The sequence below is a fragment of the Cetorhinus maximus genome, chromosome 8 (genome assembly GCF_964194155.1).
Source record: "Cetorhinus maximus chromosome 8, sCetMax3.hap1.1, whole genome shotgun sequence".
NCBI lineage: Eukaryota > Metazoa > Chordata > Chondrichthyes > Lamniformes > Cetorhinidae > Cetorhinus > Cetorhinus maximus.
The window spans coordinates 84,460,634-84,479,123 of NC_135886.1; positions in this window are offsets into that span (position 1 = coordinate 84,460,634).

The following is an 18,490-nucleotide window of genomic DNA, read 5'->3' on the forward strand; positions in this document are numbered from 1 at the left end:
ACAGCCTTTGGGACTCACACTCACGGCTGCAGACAACAGTATCTATTCCTCTAATTATATTGTCCCCTACCACTACTACATTCCTTTTCCTCCCTCCACTTGAATGGCTCCCTGTACCACGGTGCCATGATCAGTTCGCTCATCCTCCCTGCAGTACCCGCTCTTGCCCACATAGCTTGCAAGAACCTCATAACTGTTGGACAGTTGTAGGGGCTGAGGCTCCTTGAATACTACTCCCTGGACCCCCATACCTGCTTTACCTGCAGTCACGCCTTCCTGTCCCTGATCACAGACCAAATTTGAATTACCTAATCTGAGGGGTGTGACTGCCTCCTCAAGCAAAGTGTCCCGGGAACTTTCCCCCTCCCTGATGTGGTGTAATGTCTGCAGTTCGGACTCCAGCTCCCAAACATGGATCTGAAGTTCCTCGAGCTGCAAACACTTGGTACAGATGTGTTCACCTTGGTGTTCAGCAGCTCCTATATGTTGCAGCAGCAACACATCACCCATTCTGCCATCACTATCATATTTTATTCAAATTATTAATTAATTACTCTAGTATCCCCGCTCTTCACACTTTATTATAATTATTTTTTATACACACCACTTAACAAGCTATCTATAAGAAAAAGAGAAAAAAAGGTTAGAGACCTAAACACAAACTAAAGACCTCAGTTTTACTTTAAAGACTAGGAATACTCACCAATCCTACTCACCAATCAGTTGCTCTCCACGTTCTTTTCCCTCTCGCGCTCTTTAATGGCCTCTCACTCTTTTCGCACTCTCTCATGCAGGGCTATAAATTGGTTAGCCCTGAAAAACAGGCAGGCACAGGGATCTCGGTGCATGATTAATTTGCACCTTATTAGTGGAATGCAGGCAGCATGCCAACTCATACTGCTTGCTAATTTGCATGCAACCAGCATATCCTGAACTGTTCTTTGGCTGCATATTTCAGCAGGGCTCTCAATATTGTTCATAACTGCCCTTAAGCAAACCTCCACTACTTCAAGCTAGCCTACACCTCTTAAACGGGAGGTCCATTATGACTAGGACAGGGAGTAGTTCTGCAACTGAATCTGGCCTGAGAAGACAGATCAATGGCTGACCAGGAGAGTGGGTCCCTAGGTTTTCAGGTGTTGCACTGGATGTCTTGGTGGAGGAGGTGGAAAGGAGGAGAGATATCCAATATCCACAGTGGGGTTGGAGGCCCTACAGACATATAATGAGAAGGCAGTGGGAAAATATAGCTGCTGTGGTCATTGTCAGGAAATAGCCTCGAAGACCTGGATGAAATGCTGTAAAAGTTTACTGATCTCACATGAATGGTCAAGATCAGAGAATGCACTTTCAAATGTCACAGCCTTCCAATTACATCATTACTCTCAGCCATTGCTCAATTCACTACATACCCATCACTCATCTACCAACAACCTCTACCAATCAGGACCTAACATTCATATGCTTCACCTCAACTTCACACTTAGCATTATCGCAAGCTTCAAATCCACATCTCACAGATTGCACACACTGGCAACTATTCAACTATGACAGCCACATCACCCAAACAGATTATCTGATAGCTGACGTCTCAGCTTCCATCACAGCACAAGTAGCATCCACTCAACGGCTGAGTGCTGCAGTGGCAGCTCAAAGCGCTGTTAGACAATCTCAGCTTGCTGCCATCATGGCTTTGGATACCAGTGCTCAAGGGGGCTTTCAGGATGTCACCATACCCCTGAAATCTGTTCTGCAACAGATTTTCTCCTTAAAGGCCCTCCTCGGATGTGGCCTCCTGCAGGGAGCCCTTCTTCCCATCTCTTCTCTCTTCTAGCAGCTATTTGTGGCCTCTGGTTATTCTCCCAGTCAAGCTTAATGGTAAGAGAAAGCCCAACTGGGTCACCCACGTCTGGAAGCAACTAGTTTGCGCATAAGCCTTTAAGTCACCAAAAAATTATTTCAGCTCCAAACAGACCACCCCTGTAGATTATTAAAACTTTTAACAAGTATGGAAAAGCACCCAAAACATACAGAATTGCAGCAACAACTAGAAGAAATCAACCAGTAACTCATGTGTAAGTAGTGGTCCTTTTAAAGAGCATTGGGTTGAGGTCCTTCATGCTGTTGAACACTTGCCAGGTTGTAGGAGATTAAGAGGGGGCATGGGCTGAAGCATTGAACTCCGAAATAACAGCACTGTTGTCAAATCAGTGGTGCATGTTGATTAACATCGTGACCTGCCTACTGTAGCCTACTTTTGGCAGTCACTCGCTGCACGCACAAACTCATTGACGAATATGGCATCCAGTCAGATGTTTGCACCTTAAGGGCCTCATAGTGCCCAAAAATGTTAAATCAGGACAAAGGAAAGTTCTTATAATTTCACTCCACCTGGTACAGAAGTCTCCCCCCTCCCTTAGTCTAGTGGAGCAAGTAGGGCATGAGTTTAGGTTTTTGAAGATGTGTGCAAATCTCAGTGTGTGGCTCCTTGAAAAGAATGATTTGTGATGGAAGTGAAATGTCATAATAGCACAGTAGAGGGTGCTATTCTATAGCTGCTTTTATACACATTTGGCTTTATAGCGCACCTTTCAAAAGAGACGGCAACATTATCTTATTACTAAAACAAAAGTGTGATTGTGTATTTAGGAAGAGAAATGTATAAAAAGGTCTTACTTTCCAGGCACAATTGCATTATATTTTGCTCCAGTATCAGGCATTAAAAAGGGACTGAAAATGATCATTTAGTAGCTTTAAACAGATGCAAGTGTTAGTTCTTCAGAGATTTCAAGCTGTGATGTGTACTTGCTGAGCTGAACCCTTTTCTACTGCTACTGAGCTTAGAAAAGAGCTCTTCTTTTTCAATGCAGACCCCAAAGTTGCTATTTATTCCAGACTTTTATATTTTATCAGCTTGATTTAAATAGTTATGATTGCTGCATTAAAAGCTATTTATAGCATGTGGAAAATATATTAATTCACAAAAGATGAAACACTACACAGTGCAAAAAATAAGTGATATCACAGAGGCATTTCTATCCAGGAAAACTAGAGAAGCGTTCAAAGCACATAGCTCAGGATATTGCCAGAAATGAAAAGGGTGGAAGAGAAGGTAAGGAGCAGGTGTGTTCCAAGCTTTCGTTTTGAAAATCTGTAAGTTATAAGAGGAAAGAAAGTTTGAAGAGGTCTACATTTTTCAAGTTCTGGGGAAGAATGATGTTGAATAGGAAATGGTGTATTGAGTCTTGATGTAGGCATGGTAAGGATGATCAGTTAGGTTGGCATATTTGGAGTTCAGGTTGAACAACAGAGCTAAATTCAGAGTATGCCTACAGAAGGGTTGATAAAATAGAGGCAAGAAAGATTTCAATAGTGAGAGACACTGAGGCTAGTGGTAAGAGTGGGATCACTACATCATCAGAAGTAAAGTGAATAATTATAAAAGAGTGGATTTTTAATGATGCCAGTTGTGAGGAATAGTTCTTTTATTAAGCCCATTAATAGAGACCATTACAGCATTTGACAGAAGATTTACCAAAAAATTAAGATGGACATGTAAAATGAGTCAAATACCCGAAATATGAACTCTGTTTCTCTCTCCACAGATGCTGCCAGACTTGCTGAGTATTTCAGGTATTTTCTGTTTTTATTTCAGATTTCTAGTATCCTCAATATTTTGTTTTTACCTAAAATGGTCTATCGTGGGAATGATAATAAAAATGGTATAACCTGAAGTAATACAAAAAGAAAAAGGGTCCATAGAATGCCATATTGATACAAGTTACTAGAAGATCATTCACAATCAAATAAATCACCCAGGATGAACTAAATGGCAAAATGTGTGCAACCTCAGCCCTAAAGTGCAGAAATGACTTGAGTGAAATACATACTCACCTCACGTCTTGGCATTTGTCAAACGTGTTTTCTACATGTGTAGTTTGTAAGTTGCATCTGAAAAAAGAATCAAACCAAGGGTATTTGTGAAGCTAACTGATTCCCTGGAGTTGACATTGCCTCAATGACATGTTTACCTGATCAGTACATTGATCATCTGATACACACAGGATGACAGCATGACTGCTTGATATTCACTGAGTCCTGTTCTGATTTCTAAACAGAACTGATGTGAAGCATGTTAAAGCAATTATGACCTTTAATGGGAATAGCAAAGCGTGACATCTGCATTATAGGTCTTAAGATTAACCATTACAGACCCTCAGTGCTGCATTCTTATTAGGCCTGGCACCAGCTGATCATATCAGTATCAGTCTGATCTGAGGTATCTATCCTGGGACAGAACATCAACTCCTTTAAATGGTGGAGGGGTTGGTGGTGATGGGGTTGGGGGAATGGTTTGTGTTGAGGTTTTGGGGAGGAGGGGTGGTTCTGTTGACTTCGCTATGAGTGCTGAAATACAGCTATTGTTCACAAAGCAGTCACTTGCAATTAAGTACTGTTTTGTATAAAGTATAAAAGAGTACAAATCCAGATTTGTAAAAGTTTCAGTGGCTAGACAGCATCTTCACACTTGTTTTATAACATTTGTTCTCAAAATTTTTGCAGCATGACATGTACTAAAAACAAAGCTTTTGTATTAAGATGAAGATCACATTTGTTAGAAATGTTGTAAAATACATTTCACAGAATAAAATAAGAGGCATGGAAGTAAGATTTGAATTATTCTTCTTTGGAAACAGTAGGCCATCCCACATTACCAAACTATCAATACTGTCAAAGAATAAATAAGGTACAGATTCTGTACATAAAAGTTACGCACAAATATTACTTTTTAAATGACCATGCTCTGGTATTTCTTCGGTAAAGGCTGTGGAAGTGCTCACATCTGCTATCAATATTGTTCGACAGGCTTGATCGATGGGATATATGTCGTTGTCAATTTTCCAGGGCCTGAATTTTTCGGATGGCAGGGTCTCGCTTCCCGCCATCTGAAGAGTCGGCGGGGTACACATCCCCATGACTCAAAATGTCCTGCAGCCAGTACACGCTTGAAAGAGCATTAAGTGGCTGCAGGTGGGACTTCTGCCCCTCACTCAGGAGGAAGTCCCACCTTAGAGAGCTGCCAGCCAATCTGATTGGCTGGCAGCTCTCCTGTCTCTGCAGCAACAATGCTGCAGTGGACAGAAGAAGAAATGCAGGAGGGTGTTGGAGCCTAAGTACGGGCATCGAAGGCCCAGGTAAGATCAAGGGGTCCCAAGGAAAGGGGAATAGGGAAGGTGTGGGGGGCCTGAAAGGGGCAATTAGGGTCTCGGGGAGAGGCCTGGGGTGGGGGAAGAAGGTCCGGAGGCCACCGGAGCTTACTGTGGGGAGGGGGTTGGGGGATTGCTTTTGATGGAGGCACCCCCCACCCCCTTCCTTCCTGGGATGTAACTCTTCTTTTTCAGGCTTCCCACATGGATGTTCAATCCTCCCGCCAGCCTAAAAATTGAAGCTGGGTGGGAAACAGCCCTTATAGGCCAATAATTGGCCACTTAAGGGTCTCAACTGGGGAAGGGGCAACCTTCCTGTCCAAGGCCTTGCCCGCCCCAATATAAAATCACTGTGCGGTTGGGGCGGGCGGGTGGGAACCTGGAGGGAACCCTGTCCCTTCAATTTCATGCTTTCTTCCCCACTGCCTAAAAACCCACTGGCGGGAAGTGTAAAATCTAGCCCAGGTTCATGAAATAGGCATTTCATTCTATTGTTCCTTATCTTTTTGTCTGCACAAGAATCAATTAAATTTATCTACTAGCAATATTAATGTTTAAATGTCAGCTAAAGTTTCCCAGAAGGAAAAAAACAGTTCGGGCCAGTGGTCTTATTTCCCAGCTTTTACTGGTGTTCCATTTTAAGGTATTCAAGACCAGCTCGGACCAGTATTCTTTTTTCCCAGCTTTTACTGTTTTTTCCTTCTGGGTTAGATTCAAGCCCATTACATATGCTCAAGTAACCATGCACACACATACATATTGAATGTGAACATTTGAAATTTATATTTGCTATGTACTGGCAAGACAGTGATTCTCTAGAATATTGGCTGCATAAATCAGAGGGAAGCATTAACTCTGCTCCTCTCTCTGCAAATGCTGCCAGACCTGCTGAGTATTTCCAGGGAATATAGGCCCAGTCTACTCAATCTCTCCTCATAGGATATTCCCTTCATCCTGGGAACCAGATTATGAATCTCCATTGCAGTCCCTCTAGAGCAAGTATGTTGACCCTTAAGTAAGGAGACCAAAATTGCACAAATCCAGGTGGGGCCTCACCAAATCCTTGTACAATTGTAGAGAAGACTTCTTCACTCTAAGGCAGAATTTTCTGCCTGTCGGGTGAGCCCAACCCAATCTCTGGTGGGCGGGGAGCTGATCCCCGCCAGCGAAGCGGGCCGCACCGCCATTTTATGTGGGCGGGCCAATTAAGGCTCGCCCAGCGTGACGTCCGGCGGGGAGCGCGCCTGTGTGGGCGGTGGGGATTCCCTAAAAGCGAGAGTATGCTCTTTCGTGCATTCACATGAAAGAGCGCACACCTCCCTGAGGCTAAGTGCAGCCTCAGGGAGATCGCCTGGACTTTGAAAAATATTGAAAATAGAAAAAAAAATACCTTACATGTTCCCCTCATGTGACAATGTTACATGAGTTGGGACATGTTCATAATAACTTCATTAAAATTTTAAAAACCCTGCATGAAACCTCATCCCGCCGCTGGATGAGGTTTCCTGTTTTTTCTTTTTGCCGCCGGGGCTCCTGGCCTGCCCATCAACCTTAAGGTTGGACGGGCAGGTCCTTCAATTGGTTAAATGATCCTGTCAATGGTCTCAATTGGCCATTGACAGGTCGGCGGGCCCGCAGCTGATTTTGCTGCGCCCCCGCCTTCCTGAAAATTTAAATGGGGCGGGATGATGTTGGGGGTTCCGCCCGACGTCATCCCGCATCATTTTATGCGTCAGCGAGTGGGCCCTCGCCCCTGCTTGCCGACAGCAAAATTTTGCCCTAAAACTCTAATCCCACCTCACCACTTACTTTCCTACCTAATTTTGTGTCATCAGCAAACTTGGATATGTTATACTCAGTCCCCTCAGCTGAGTCGTCAATATAAATTGTACATAACTGAGACACAAGTACTAATCTTTGTGGTACCCCACTTGTTGCAGCCTGTCATGTGAAAATGTCCTGTTTATGTCTACACTTTTTTCTGTACATTAGGTAATCTTCAATCCATGCTAATATATCACCCCAACCCCACAAGCCCTAATTTTGTGTAATGACATCTTGTGTGGCAACTTATGAAATACTTTTCGAAAATCCAAATATACTGCATCCACTGGTTCCATCCTTTCCATCCTACTAGTTACAGTCTCAAGAAACTCTAACAGATACGTCAAACATGATTTCCCTTTCACAAATCAGTGTTAACTTTGCTTAACTAAGTCTTCTGTTATCATGCTCCGAATAATGGATTCTAGCCTTTTGCCTACTACTGATGTTAGGCCTACTGGCCTGTTCCCCCTTTTCTCTCATAGAATCATAGAATGGTTACAGCACAGAAGGAGGCCTGTCATGTCCATGCCAACTCTCTGCAAGAGCAACTCACCTAGTCCCACTCCACTGGCTTTTCCCCATTGCCCTACAATTTTTTTTCTCTGCAGATAATTGTCTGTTGCTCCTTTCTTAGTGGGCCATGTTTGCTACCATCCAATCCTTAGGAATGTTATAGAATCTAAGGAATTCCGAAAGATCAAAACCAATGCATCTACCATCACTGTAGCTACCTCTCTTAGAACCCTAGGATGCAGGTTGTCAGGCCCAAGGGATTTGTTGCCATTTAGTCCAATTGATTTCTCCAGTACTTTTTTCTTTACTGTTATGGATGGGAAGAGGTCATGGCGGAATTACTTTTCCCCTGTTCCTTTAACTCTCGATTATTCACAGCAAAATGTATATTTTTAGAGGGAGTGTTTTAAACTCCTTTTGGTGTTATGACTTTTAATAATAGACACAAAACAGGCTTTCTGGTAAGTTTAAATCAGAAGAAAAAATACATTTTTATTCACACAACACCTGGAATGTAAAGTAACGAAACACTCGCTCCCCAAACAGACAGCCACAGCCTCTCTCACTGCCTTGGTTGACCGGTTGTTAGGCAGGGCCCTTTGTTTTTGCTCGAGGAATGGTCCCTCTTGTGTCCTGTTGGTCTCCAGATTAAACTCTCCTGGGCTGCCCTTGGAATATTAGGATGTTATCTGAATTCAGTTTTTGGCATGTGACCACATGATCAATACTTTTATTGTCCACACAAATGATTTGAAGTTAGCAGCCATTATTACACAATGGAGGATGAATGGTGGTCATTCACACCTGCTTGTGATAAACTGTTCTCTCCACATCTCTCTTTGTTAAGTTTTGAGTTTGAAGGCACTACTTCTGGGTTGACCATTTAAGTTAAGTTTTGGTAAATGTCCAGACAATAGGAGCTGTACATTTCACAAATTATTTCACATTTTGAATATCTTTTAAGGGAGTGGACTCTGCTCACAGACAGTTATATTTTAATAACTTGCCAGAAGCATATTCAGATATGAGTTAATTCTTGTCTGTCTAGAAACCACAAATAGTATTCACCTGACTTTCTGGCAGTCATTTTGGGAGAGTACAGTATCCATTATTCCCTGTTTCTTCCTTTTCTTTTTAAAAATAGACTGTCCACGTTGAATAGAGTACATACCTTAAAAGTTATTTCATGCCTTCGCTGGGCATGGCATTACCTATACTGGTTTCAAGAAGTTTCTTATTCTCGCTAGACTCTTGGTTCCCAATTATCTTAGGCCTTCCGCCTTGAAGACTGATATAAAGTGTTTGATGATGATGATTCTGTTATTTCCTTATTCCCATAGTAATTTCCTCTGCCTTTGCCTTTAATGGTCCCGCGTTTACTTTCAATAATCTCTTCCTATTTACATATCTACAGAAACGTTTACAATCTGTTTTTATAATCTTGTGTTAGTTGATGCCCATAGGGCCAGATTTTCCCAGTTGGGACCAAACAGAGACAGGACTGGACAAACAGGTTGCCAAACAGGAAGGCTGGAGCCTGCTTCAGTTTCCGCTCATGAGGTCAGGGGAGAGGGTCAGGGGTTCTGGAGCCTGCCCGCTGCTATTAAGGAAGCATGTGACAGTGTTGTGGGCTCCTCGAGAGCCCGATCTAGGTACTTTTTTTTAATTTTCAGGGAGGGCACCGAACTTTAGCAGCTGTTGGGTTTAACACCAGCTGTATGGAGGCATGAACCATGGATTGGAGGCAAGAAGAGATTAAAAGGTAAGTGAAATGGGCATTGGCTCCTTTACTGTTTGTCATGAGTTGTACCTGTGTTCTTTAAGGTGAGTTATGACAGTGCTATGAGTGGAACATGTAACTACCCCTTAAATAATCTGTTTGCTAGATTGTTACTTCTGCCAGCTGGCAAGCTGCTAAATAAAAGATCAACATTGTAAATATAAAAAAATCTTCAGATTAGTTAAATAAAAGCTCATCTAATTGATAAATTGGAAGAGTCCATTTCACACTATTGAAAGGGAAGCCTGGTATGATAACCAAGTGTAAATGTTTCATCTTTTCCCATTGCTTATTTATCTAGACATCTGTTGACGTAGCATTCTGAAGTCTATTTATTTGCTTGGGGAGTTTTATGAGATGGAGGCAGGATCGGAACAGTGGGATTAGTCCCATCCCCCAATTCCCACATTCAACATGAAAATTCAGCCCAGTGACTCTTTTTCTTTCCTTAACATTTCTTGGTCTTCCTTTGCTGAATCCCAATCATTTTTGGCAAAATTATGTACCTCTTCCTTTTTAAAACTTTATTAGCATTTATTGCCCATTCCTAATTGGCCTTGTTCAGACGGCATTTAAGAGTCAGCCACATTTCTGTGGGTCTGGAGTCACAAGTAGGCCAGACCAGGTAAGGATGGCAGATTTCCTTCCCTAAAGGGTATCAGTGAGCCAGATGGGTTTTTATGACCATCAGCAATGGTTACCATCAGACATCTGATTCCAGGTTGTTATTGAATTAAAATTTCACCATCTGGGAACCGGGTTCCCAGAGCATTAATTACCCTGAGTGTCTGGAATACTAGCTCAGTGACAATACCACTATGCCACCACCTCTTCCTTTGATCTAATACCATCTGTAACTCCTCTTGTTAGTTACGGTTGGACCACTTTTTCTGGGGGGCTTTTGTGCCCTAAAAGAATGTATATTTGTCGAAGATTATAGCCAGAATTTTCCCGTCGGCGATTTGGGGTTGGGGCCCGCTCGCCAACGGCAAAATGATGTGGGATGACATCGGGAGGAACCCCCGACGTCATCCCGGTCCATTTAAATATTCAGGAAGGCGGGTGGACAGCGAAATCAGCTGTTAGCCCACCGACCTGTCAATGGCCAATTGAGGCCATTGACAGGATCATTAAGCTTATTCAAAGACCTGCTCGTCCAACCTTAAGGCTGGCTGGCAGGCCAGGAGCCCCAGCGGGCTTCTGAAAAAAGATAAAACCTCATCCACTGGCGGGATGAGGTTTCATCTCAGTTTTTAAAAAGTTTATTAAAGTTTCACTCATATTTATTAACATGTCCCATCTCATGTGACAGTGTCACATGAGGGGGACATGTTAATAATGTTTTTCTTTCTCTATTTTTAAAGTTTTTTAAACATTCAGCGCTCTCCCTGAGACAGCACTTAGGCTCAGGGAGCAGTGCGCTCTTTCGCATACATGCGCGAAAGAGCGCACTTTGACAGATGGGGAATCCCTCCCCCCCTGCACAGGAAGCGCATAGCGTTTCCTGTCGGGCAGGTCGCTGGGCAGGCCTTAATTGGCCCGCCCACGTAAAATGGTGGCCGGCCCCGTTTCGGCAACGGAGTTCGATTGCCTGCCCGCCGCTGAGCCGGTGGGGCCTGCCCGCCCATCAAGGTCAAAATTCTGGCCTATGTGTTAGTTCTTATCTTCTGTCATATCTTTTAGTATAATTTCCCAACCTACCTTAGCCAACTTGCTCACATACCCACGTAATTTAGATTTAAGACCCTAGATTCAGACTTAAGTAAATCACTTTCCAACTCATTATAAAATTCTGTCATATTATGGTCATTCTTTTCTAGAGATGCCATTACTACATGGTCAATGTGAGTGTGAGAAATGGATTGTGTGGAGGGGAAGGAAGAACAACGTTTGTAAATGGTGATTGTGAGGCATGTGTGTGAGATGGCACAAAGGGGAGGGTAAATATCAATGTGACTTTCGTTAGAGGACTGTAAGGACGGTAAGGTTTATTGGTCTGAGGGATGTTGTGCAGGAGAATGTCAGGAAAGTAAGAGTGTGAGGGTTAGCGCCAGAAAGTGGGATGTCAATCACCCTTCCTGGCCTCCTGAGATTCTTGAACCTCGAGAACTGTTTCCACGTTTGAGGGATCATACTCCTGCTGCTTCCTTCCACAGGCAGATTAAGAGTCCAAGATGCGGGAGGCAACATTCCTAGGGGCAGAATTTTACCTTTGGTGTGTGGGCTCGTGACCAACACGCCTGTGCGTGAAATAAAGTGCGTGGACGTCGGACGAGCATCCTGATGTCAACCGCACTCTCGCGATATTTCGCTAGGCGGGCAGCGATGAAGATGGAGGCGCGCCCATCATTAATTAAGTGGCCAGTTGAGGTCCTTGAGAGACCAATTGACTCTGAGTTTACGTAGCCTGTGTGATTTTCAGGTAGTCGCATGGGCAAAACTGGCAGGCGGGCAGCCCACAATTTGCAAAACCTCATCCACGGGCGGGATAAGAGCGGTCAGTGGGTTTCACAAAGTGAATAGTGAGTAGTTTTGGATATCACTTTCTGCTGCTTGCTTCTGTGAACAGGACAGCTTCACTTCGCTTCAGTGCTGCATTCAGAGCATTTAGAGGCTTCAGTTCTGGACTCAGTGTTGTCTTCCAGGCCCCCAGAGGATTCACATCGCATGGGGCCTTCCAGGTATCAGACGGCCTTCCCTTACCCTGGTAATGGGGATTGTGGCCTCTGCTGGAGGCACCTCCTCTGAGGAGAATGAGAGGGCCAGAAGGGGGAGGAGGTCAGGTGTCCTAATGCAGCTTCCAGGGGATTGACCTGTGGGAGGAGAGGCACAGGCGTAAGGGGTGCAGGGGCAACAGGAAGGCCAAGGCAGAAAGGGCTGCAGAAGCTGCCACTGTCCTGCTGCCAGGATTTACAGGCGGCAATGCAGCTACCTCAATATGTCTGAGGTGCAATGCCGAAGGAGGCTCCGCCTCTCAAGGGAGACAGAGACCTCCATCTGTCAGAGGATCAGCCCTGAGATCAGCTCCAACTGTGTGGGTGGACACCCCATGCCAGTGGCACTGAAGGTCACTGTGACCCTAAACTTCTATGCCTCCGGCTCTTTCTGGGGCTCAGTGGGGGATCTGTATGGAGTCTCCCAATTAGTTGTCCACAGTTGCGTCAAATTGATGACAGAAGCTCTGATCAGGGGTGCATTGACTTTTATTCATTACCGTATGGACGAGGCCAGCCAGGCAGAGCGAGCCAGAGGCTTCGCAGCGATTGCTGGGTTCCCCTTATCCAGGGTGCAATTGATTGCACACATGTGGCCATCAAGGCACCAGTGGGTGAGCCAGGAGCCTTCGTCAGCAGGAAGGGATTCCACTCCATGTATGTACAGATAGTGTGTGACCACAGGATGCAGATTCTGCAAGTCTGTGCAAGGTACCCTGGCAGCTCCCATGATGCTTACATCCTGAGACACTCCCACGTGCCGAGGCTCTTCAGTGCTCCAGCCCGGATGGTTGGATGGCTGCTGAGTGACCAGGGCCATCCGCTCAAAAGGTGGCTCATGACTCCTCTCCACCATCCAAGAACAGAGGCTGAGCAGCGGTACAATAGGAGCCACGCCTCCACAAGGGTGGTGATAGAGAGAACCATTGGTCTTCTCAAGATGTGATTCTGATGTCTGGACCATTCAGCAGGCGCACTGCAATACCCCCCAGATTGTGTGTCACTGATAGTGGTTGCATGCTGCGCTCTACATAATCTGGCACTGGAAAGAGAGGACACAGTGGAGGAAAAAGATCTTGACGCAGCTGCACAGGCAACAGATGATGAGTCCAGTAGTGAGTTCGAGGACGAGCACGCTCAGGACAATGGTGAGGGCATAGATGCTGACCTGGGTAACTTCCAGGGAGGCAGGGACACCCGGGATGCTTTGATCCAACGTTCCTTCAGCTGGCCTACCAAATAACAACCACCACCACATTCCAGGGCTGCAGGCTCCATATCGATCCCTGACAGAACCAGTTCCTTGGTCAACAACATAAACTTTATTGCAGTGGCACACAGTGTAAGGAGTCACACGTCCACCATAACATCATGGCTTACCTAGCATATGCAGAACAAATGAAGCATCCAGGGGCCAGTTGCAAAAAAAAAAAATCTCATTTACTTCTGAGTGACAAACATTGCCGAAATTAACATTCACTGGTGTTTTACATCACACCATTAAAAAAAGGAACAGAAAAATGGGGGAAACAAATATTACCCTCGATCAGGCTGTGTTGTGTTTAAGGTGCTTTAAGTTTTCGCTTGTGAGTGCTATGTCTAGGTGCACCCTCCTCGCTGGCACTGGCATTGGAGACAGCCTGCTCACTCTGCACCTTGCTGGCCTTGATGACTCTGGCCCATGGAGCCTGTGCTGGCCCCGCCTGGGAGGGAGTGGCCAGTGCCATGGCTGGCATCTCCCCAGTCACCGCAGCCTCATCAGATGCCACAGTCACTGGCAGGGGGTGGAGGAGCTGCTGCCTTCATCCAGACCGCCCTGAGAGGAGCCCACAGAGACGACAGGCAGCTCATGCACCAACGTGAGGTTGCTCTGGACCTCCCTGCTCACCATTTATAGACGGGCACTTAGCTGAGGTACTGGGTGCCCAATCTATCTCCCACACTTACACTGACCAGCTGAAGTCATTGCCAGTGTGAGGCTTGTAGGTCCGAGTGTATCCCCAGGAACCCTTGATTGAGTCCCTGGAGGAGTCTATTCATGAGAGTCGCCACTCTCTCCAAGGAGGAGGCATTGCACTTGGCCATGAGGGTAAACGTAGTGCTTATGCTCCATATGGACTCCTCCACAACGGACACCATGGCACGCATTCCCCCATGTATCTCCGCCAGATCCTCCCACACACCCTGCTGGACATCCAGCAGCTACTGCCTCAGGGACGACTCCAGAAGCCCACCATCAGCCACCGATTGAGCATGTTCCTGGTCCCCAGCAGTCCTCTGACTGCCGGTGCCCTGGGCAGTCTCTGCCTCCACCTGCACCTCAAGCGAATGTGAAGTGCCCTCACCGCTGTGCACCTAGATACTAGACACTGATCTTATGCCCACCGAGGTTCTGGTATCTGAACTGGTGCCTGCTTCATGGAGAGGGTGTGACGCTGGTGCGTGCATAGCATGCTGGTCCTCAGGGGTCAGGGGTGGGCCTTCAGGCTCCTCACAATGAGGGGCTGCTGGTGAGCCTAAAATGTCATTAGTTTAAGTCATTAGACTGTCATTGTGCATGCCTGGCACCCTGATGAGACAGAGATCTGCATCATGGTGCCCTCATCTTTCCATTATCAATGGGCATTCCAGATTCGAGGCTCACATCAATATATAGACTACACTGCAATGGTTGCAATTACTGACATTTTCACCTCAGTGCACTGCACTGTTACCTCCCTTTGGCACCCCAACCTCACTGCGGCTGCTTGACCGAGGTGCACGGCATCTCTCCAGCTACAGAGCCTCCTGCTCATATCTACTGAAGATGAGGAGGTGTGGGTGTCCCACATCTCACGCTGGGTGGGCCTACCTGCGTAAAATCGCGGTGCGCTATCAATCACGGGCGGCGGTTGGCTTCCCAACTACCCCTGCCTGCCCCCGCCGAGCCCGCACGTCAAGGGTAAAATTTTGCTCCAAGTCTCCTTTCTATTACTGTGGTCACAGACGCCACTGGATCAATGTATAGTTTGTCCATCCTGACACCTGTCAAGGTCCCTTTAACTAGAAATCCTTCCTTTGGCAGATTCAGTGCTCATCCCACCTGTCCACTCTGTATAGTTAGAAAACCCGAAAGTACGATGCTAAGTTAAAGAGCTACAGCAAAGCCTGCCAATGGAACAACTGCATTCCTGACCGATTACCAGACTCCCCACATCATGCAGTTCTGTTAATTTAAAATTGCACCCTTTAACCCTGTTTATTTCTCCACAGATTTAGTTCTGACCTGCTGAATATTTACAGCATTTCCTAATTTTATTTGAGATATTGCATTTGTCTAGATAGGATAGTGGAGTCAAATACTCTAGAGTGATTTAAGATTTGGATATTACAGTGGAATAGATATGTATTGATTATGATATCTTTGCAATGACTTTCCTCATCTGTATTTGTCCTGTAATCCTGAAAACACTGGAGCCAATTTGTACTCAAAGAACTAAAGCAGCAAATACAATAAATGTCCAGCTATTCTGTTTTGGTGGTATTTGATGTGGGATAAATGCTGGTCAGGATAACGGAAGTACTCTCTGCTCACCTTCACACTTTGTCATGGGAACCTTTGATATCTTCCTCAGCAAATCTTGGTTCAAAAGCCCATCTGAAAGAAGGCACTTCTCAAATACAGCATTCCCTTATGGCTTTCTTACTTAGTGGAGCTTAAGCACTCAATCTTCTGATTCAGAATTAGGAGTGTCAAAGTGACTCCTAATGACAGCACATTAACAAACTATATCCTTAGGTTATCTGTTAATTAACACAATATTTCAAAGTTAGTCAACATTTTTTAAAGTCAGTTAGCTTAATTGCTCACCTCCCTCTAAATTCTGCTGTTCTGGCACAATAAAACATAATGAGGGTGGGGGCTGGGAGGGAAGCAGTATGATAAAAGTCCTGTCTTCTATCATTAGGATAGGACAATGATCCAAGAATATTTTATTGCAGCATGAAATGGTGATATTTGGTGTCTTGTATACACTATAAGTACTCCATCACAACTGCCAAATTAACATTCCTTTTGATAAATGAATGGCTTAATGTGAAAACTCTACACTATGCCAGATCAATAGAAGACTGATCCTTCAGGGAAACACCAAGCAGATCAAATCGTGGTATCAATGTACAAATTAAGCTTTGTGCCACATGCATTATAAATCAGCTATACAGTAATAATACCTTAGATCATTTATTCAAACACCTACACATTTCCCTGTGGAAGAAAAAGAACAAATATGGCACAAATGCAGCTTTGGAAATGAACAACCTCCAAAATAACTACAGATTTATTTTCTCTGTGAATAAGATTTAGACTATCAGAACATAATTCACTTTTAACCCCTCGAGACAGCACTATTGGAGCTCATCTCCCACCACTATCTAAAGACAAAGTTAATACCATTCACTATATTGCAGAATTACCTTCTGCTACTTCGTAATGTGCCATCTGGTGCCTTTACAAACAAAAGAGAAGGGAAGGACAAAAGTTACAAAAATTAGATCAAACAGATCGCATTACAAATAAAATGATATGCTTTAGCTGTGTGGTGCAAAGTATCCAAAATCAGAAAACGATATTTTACGAAGTTATATTTTTATGACGGATAGGGTTGCCATTTATGAATCTTAGATTTATCATGTTTTGGCTTGAACAATGCATGTAATGGAAATAGTCCACTGAAGGATTAATAAAGGTTGGCTGTGAAGAACTGTCTTTTTTTTATTTTGAAGCATGTGGAATAATTAGTTATATTCTATTCTTTCTCTTGTGGCAGATGTATCTAATATCTATGGTAAATATCCAAATTTGTAAGTGATACTAATCTAGAAGTTATTGTGAGTTATGGAGAAAGTATTAAATTGCAAAATGGTAAAGATAGATTAAATGAGTGGGCAAATCAATGGAAGGTGCAGTTTACTGTAACAAACATGAAGGGCAGACAGGAATATAATTTAAATGCGGAAAGATGGCAGGGAATCACAAGATCATAAAAAGTCAGAGCAAGAATAGGCCATAGGACCCAATGAGCCTGCTCTGCCATTCGATAAGTTCATGGTTGATCTGATTGTGGACTTAATTCCACTTTCCTGCCTGTCCCCCAAAATTTTTAACTCCCTTGTCAATCATAAATTTGTCTAACTCATTCTTGAACATATTCAATATTCAATGACCAACCTGCACTGCTCTCTGGGGTAGAGAATTCCAAAGGCTAATGACCGTCTGAGTAGAAATTCCTCCTCATCTTCACCTTAAATGGGCGACCCCTTATTTGTAAACTGTGCCCCCTAGTTCTAGATACTGTTACAATCCCAGACCAGACCCAATTTGTGTTACGATCCCAGACAAGACCCCCAAATTTTGGTTACAGTTCTGTTAGTAACCAGTAACATTTTGATTAAAATGGACAAAATTTGAAATCCGAATTACTTACTAAGAGAATAAAGCCACAAGAGTCCATAGTTTTCAAACAAACAGAAGAAATTCTTACTGTTCAAAAGTCTTCAAAGCAAGCAATTAACAATATCCATCTTATACTCTAACATCCAGAATTAACATGAGGCCAACATGAATTAACAGACAAACTGAGGTTGAACACATCATAAATTGCACATTAAATGGCAGAGGCAACCAAGACATATCCCATGAATTTCTTGGCAAACCACCCAGACTAGAGTGATTATTGTGAGTCACAAACATCTTTAAAATCTGTCTTCCTCACATGGGATTTCAGCTCTTCTCTTTTGAAGACCTGGCCTCTGATTTCCCTCAAAAGACATTGCAACTCAGAGTGCCTCAATGAGTGTTATCCTCCCAGTTTCTCAATCCCCTCTCCTGAGACTGCATCTCATTGGATTTACAAGGCTGCACTCCAGCACCTAGTTCCTGGCACAATTTAAGCTCTCTAGTTGCTCTGAGCAGAACACCACTATTCACAGTAAATCTTCTGTACCAACTGTCCAGCAGGATTGAAACAGCAATCTTCCACCACTTTCTCAGCTTCTGACAGGCTTCTCCAAGTCCAAACTGTATAAAACTACCAAACGACTCCTGGAGCTTCTCTGAGCCCCCAGCTCCTCAGAGCTAACCACAACACTTCAGCTGCATGGAGCTACCCACCTTCTTCTTCACCTGCTCCTGACTAGCTGCTCACTAACTCTTGAACTGATCTTTGTGACCTATTGAAATATCCCAGCAGGATACCGCTTCTGTTCCTAGGCAGAATAAAATGTAGCAATACTTGGAACATTTTTTTTATCCATCCACGGGATGTGGGCTTCACTGGCTGAGACAGCATTTATTGCCCATGACTAGTTGCCCTTGAGAAAATGGTGGTGAGCTGCCTTCTTGAACCACTGCAGTCCATGTGGTGTAGGTACACCCACAGTACTGTTAGGAAGGGAGTTCCAAGATTTTG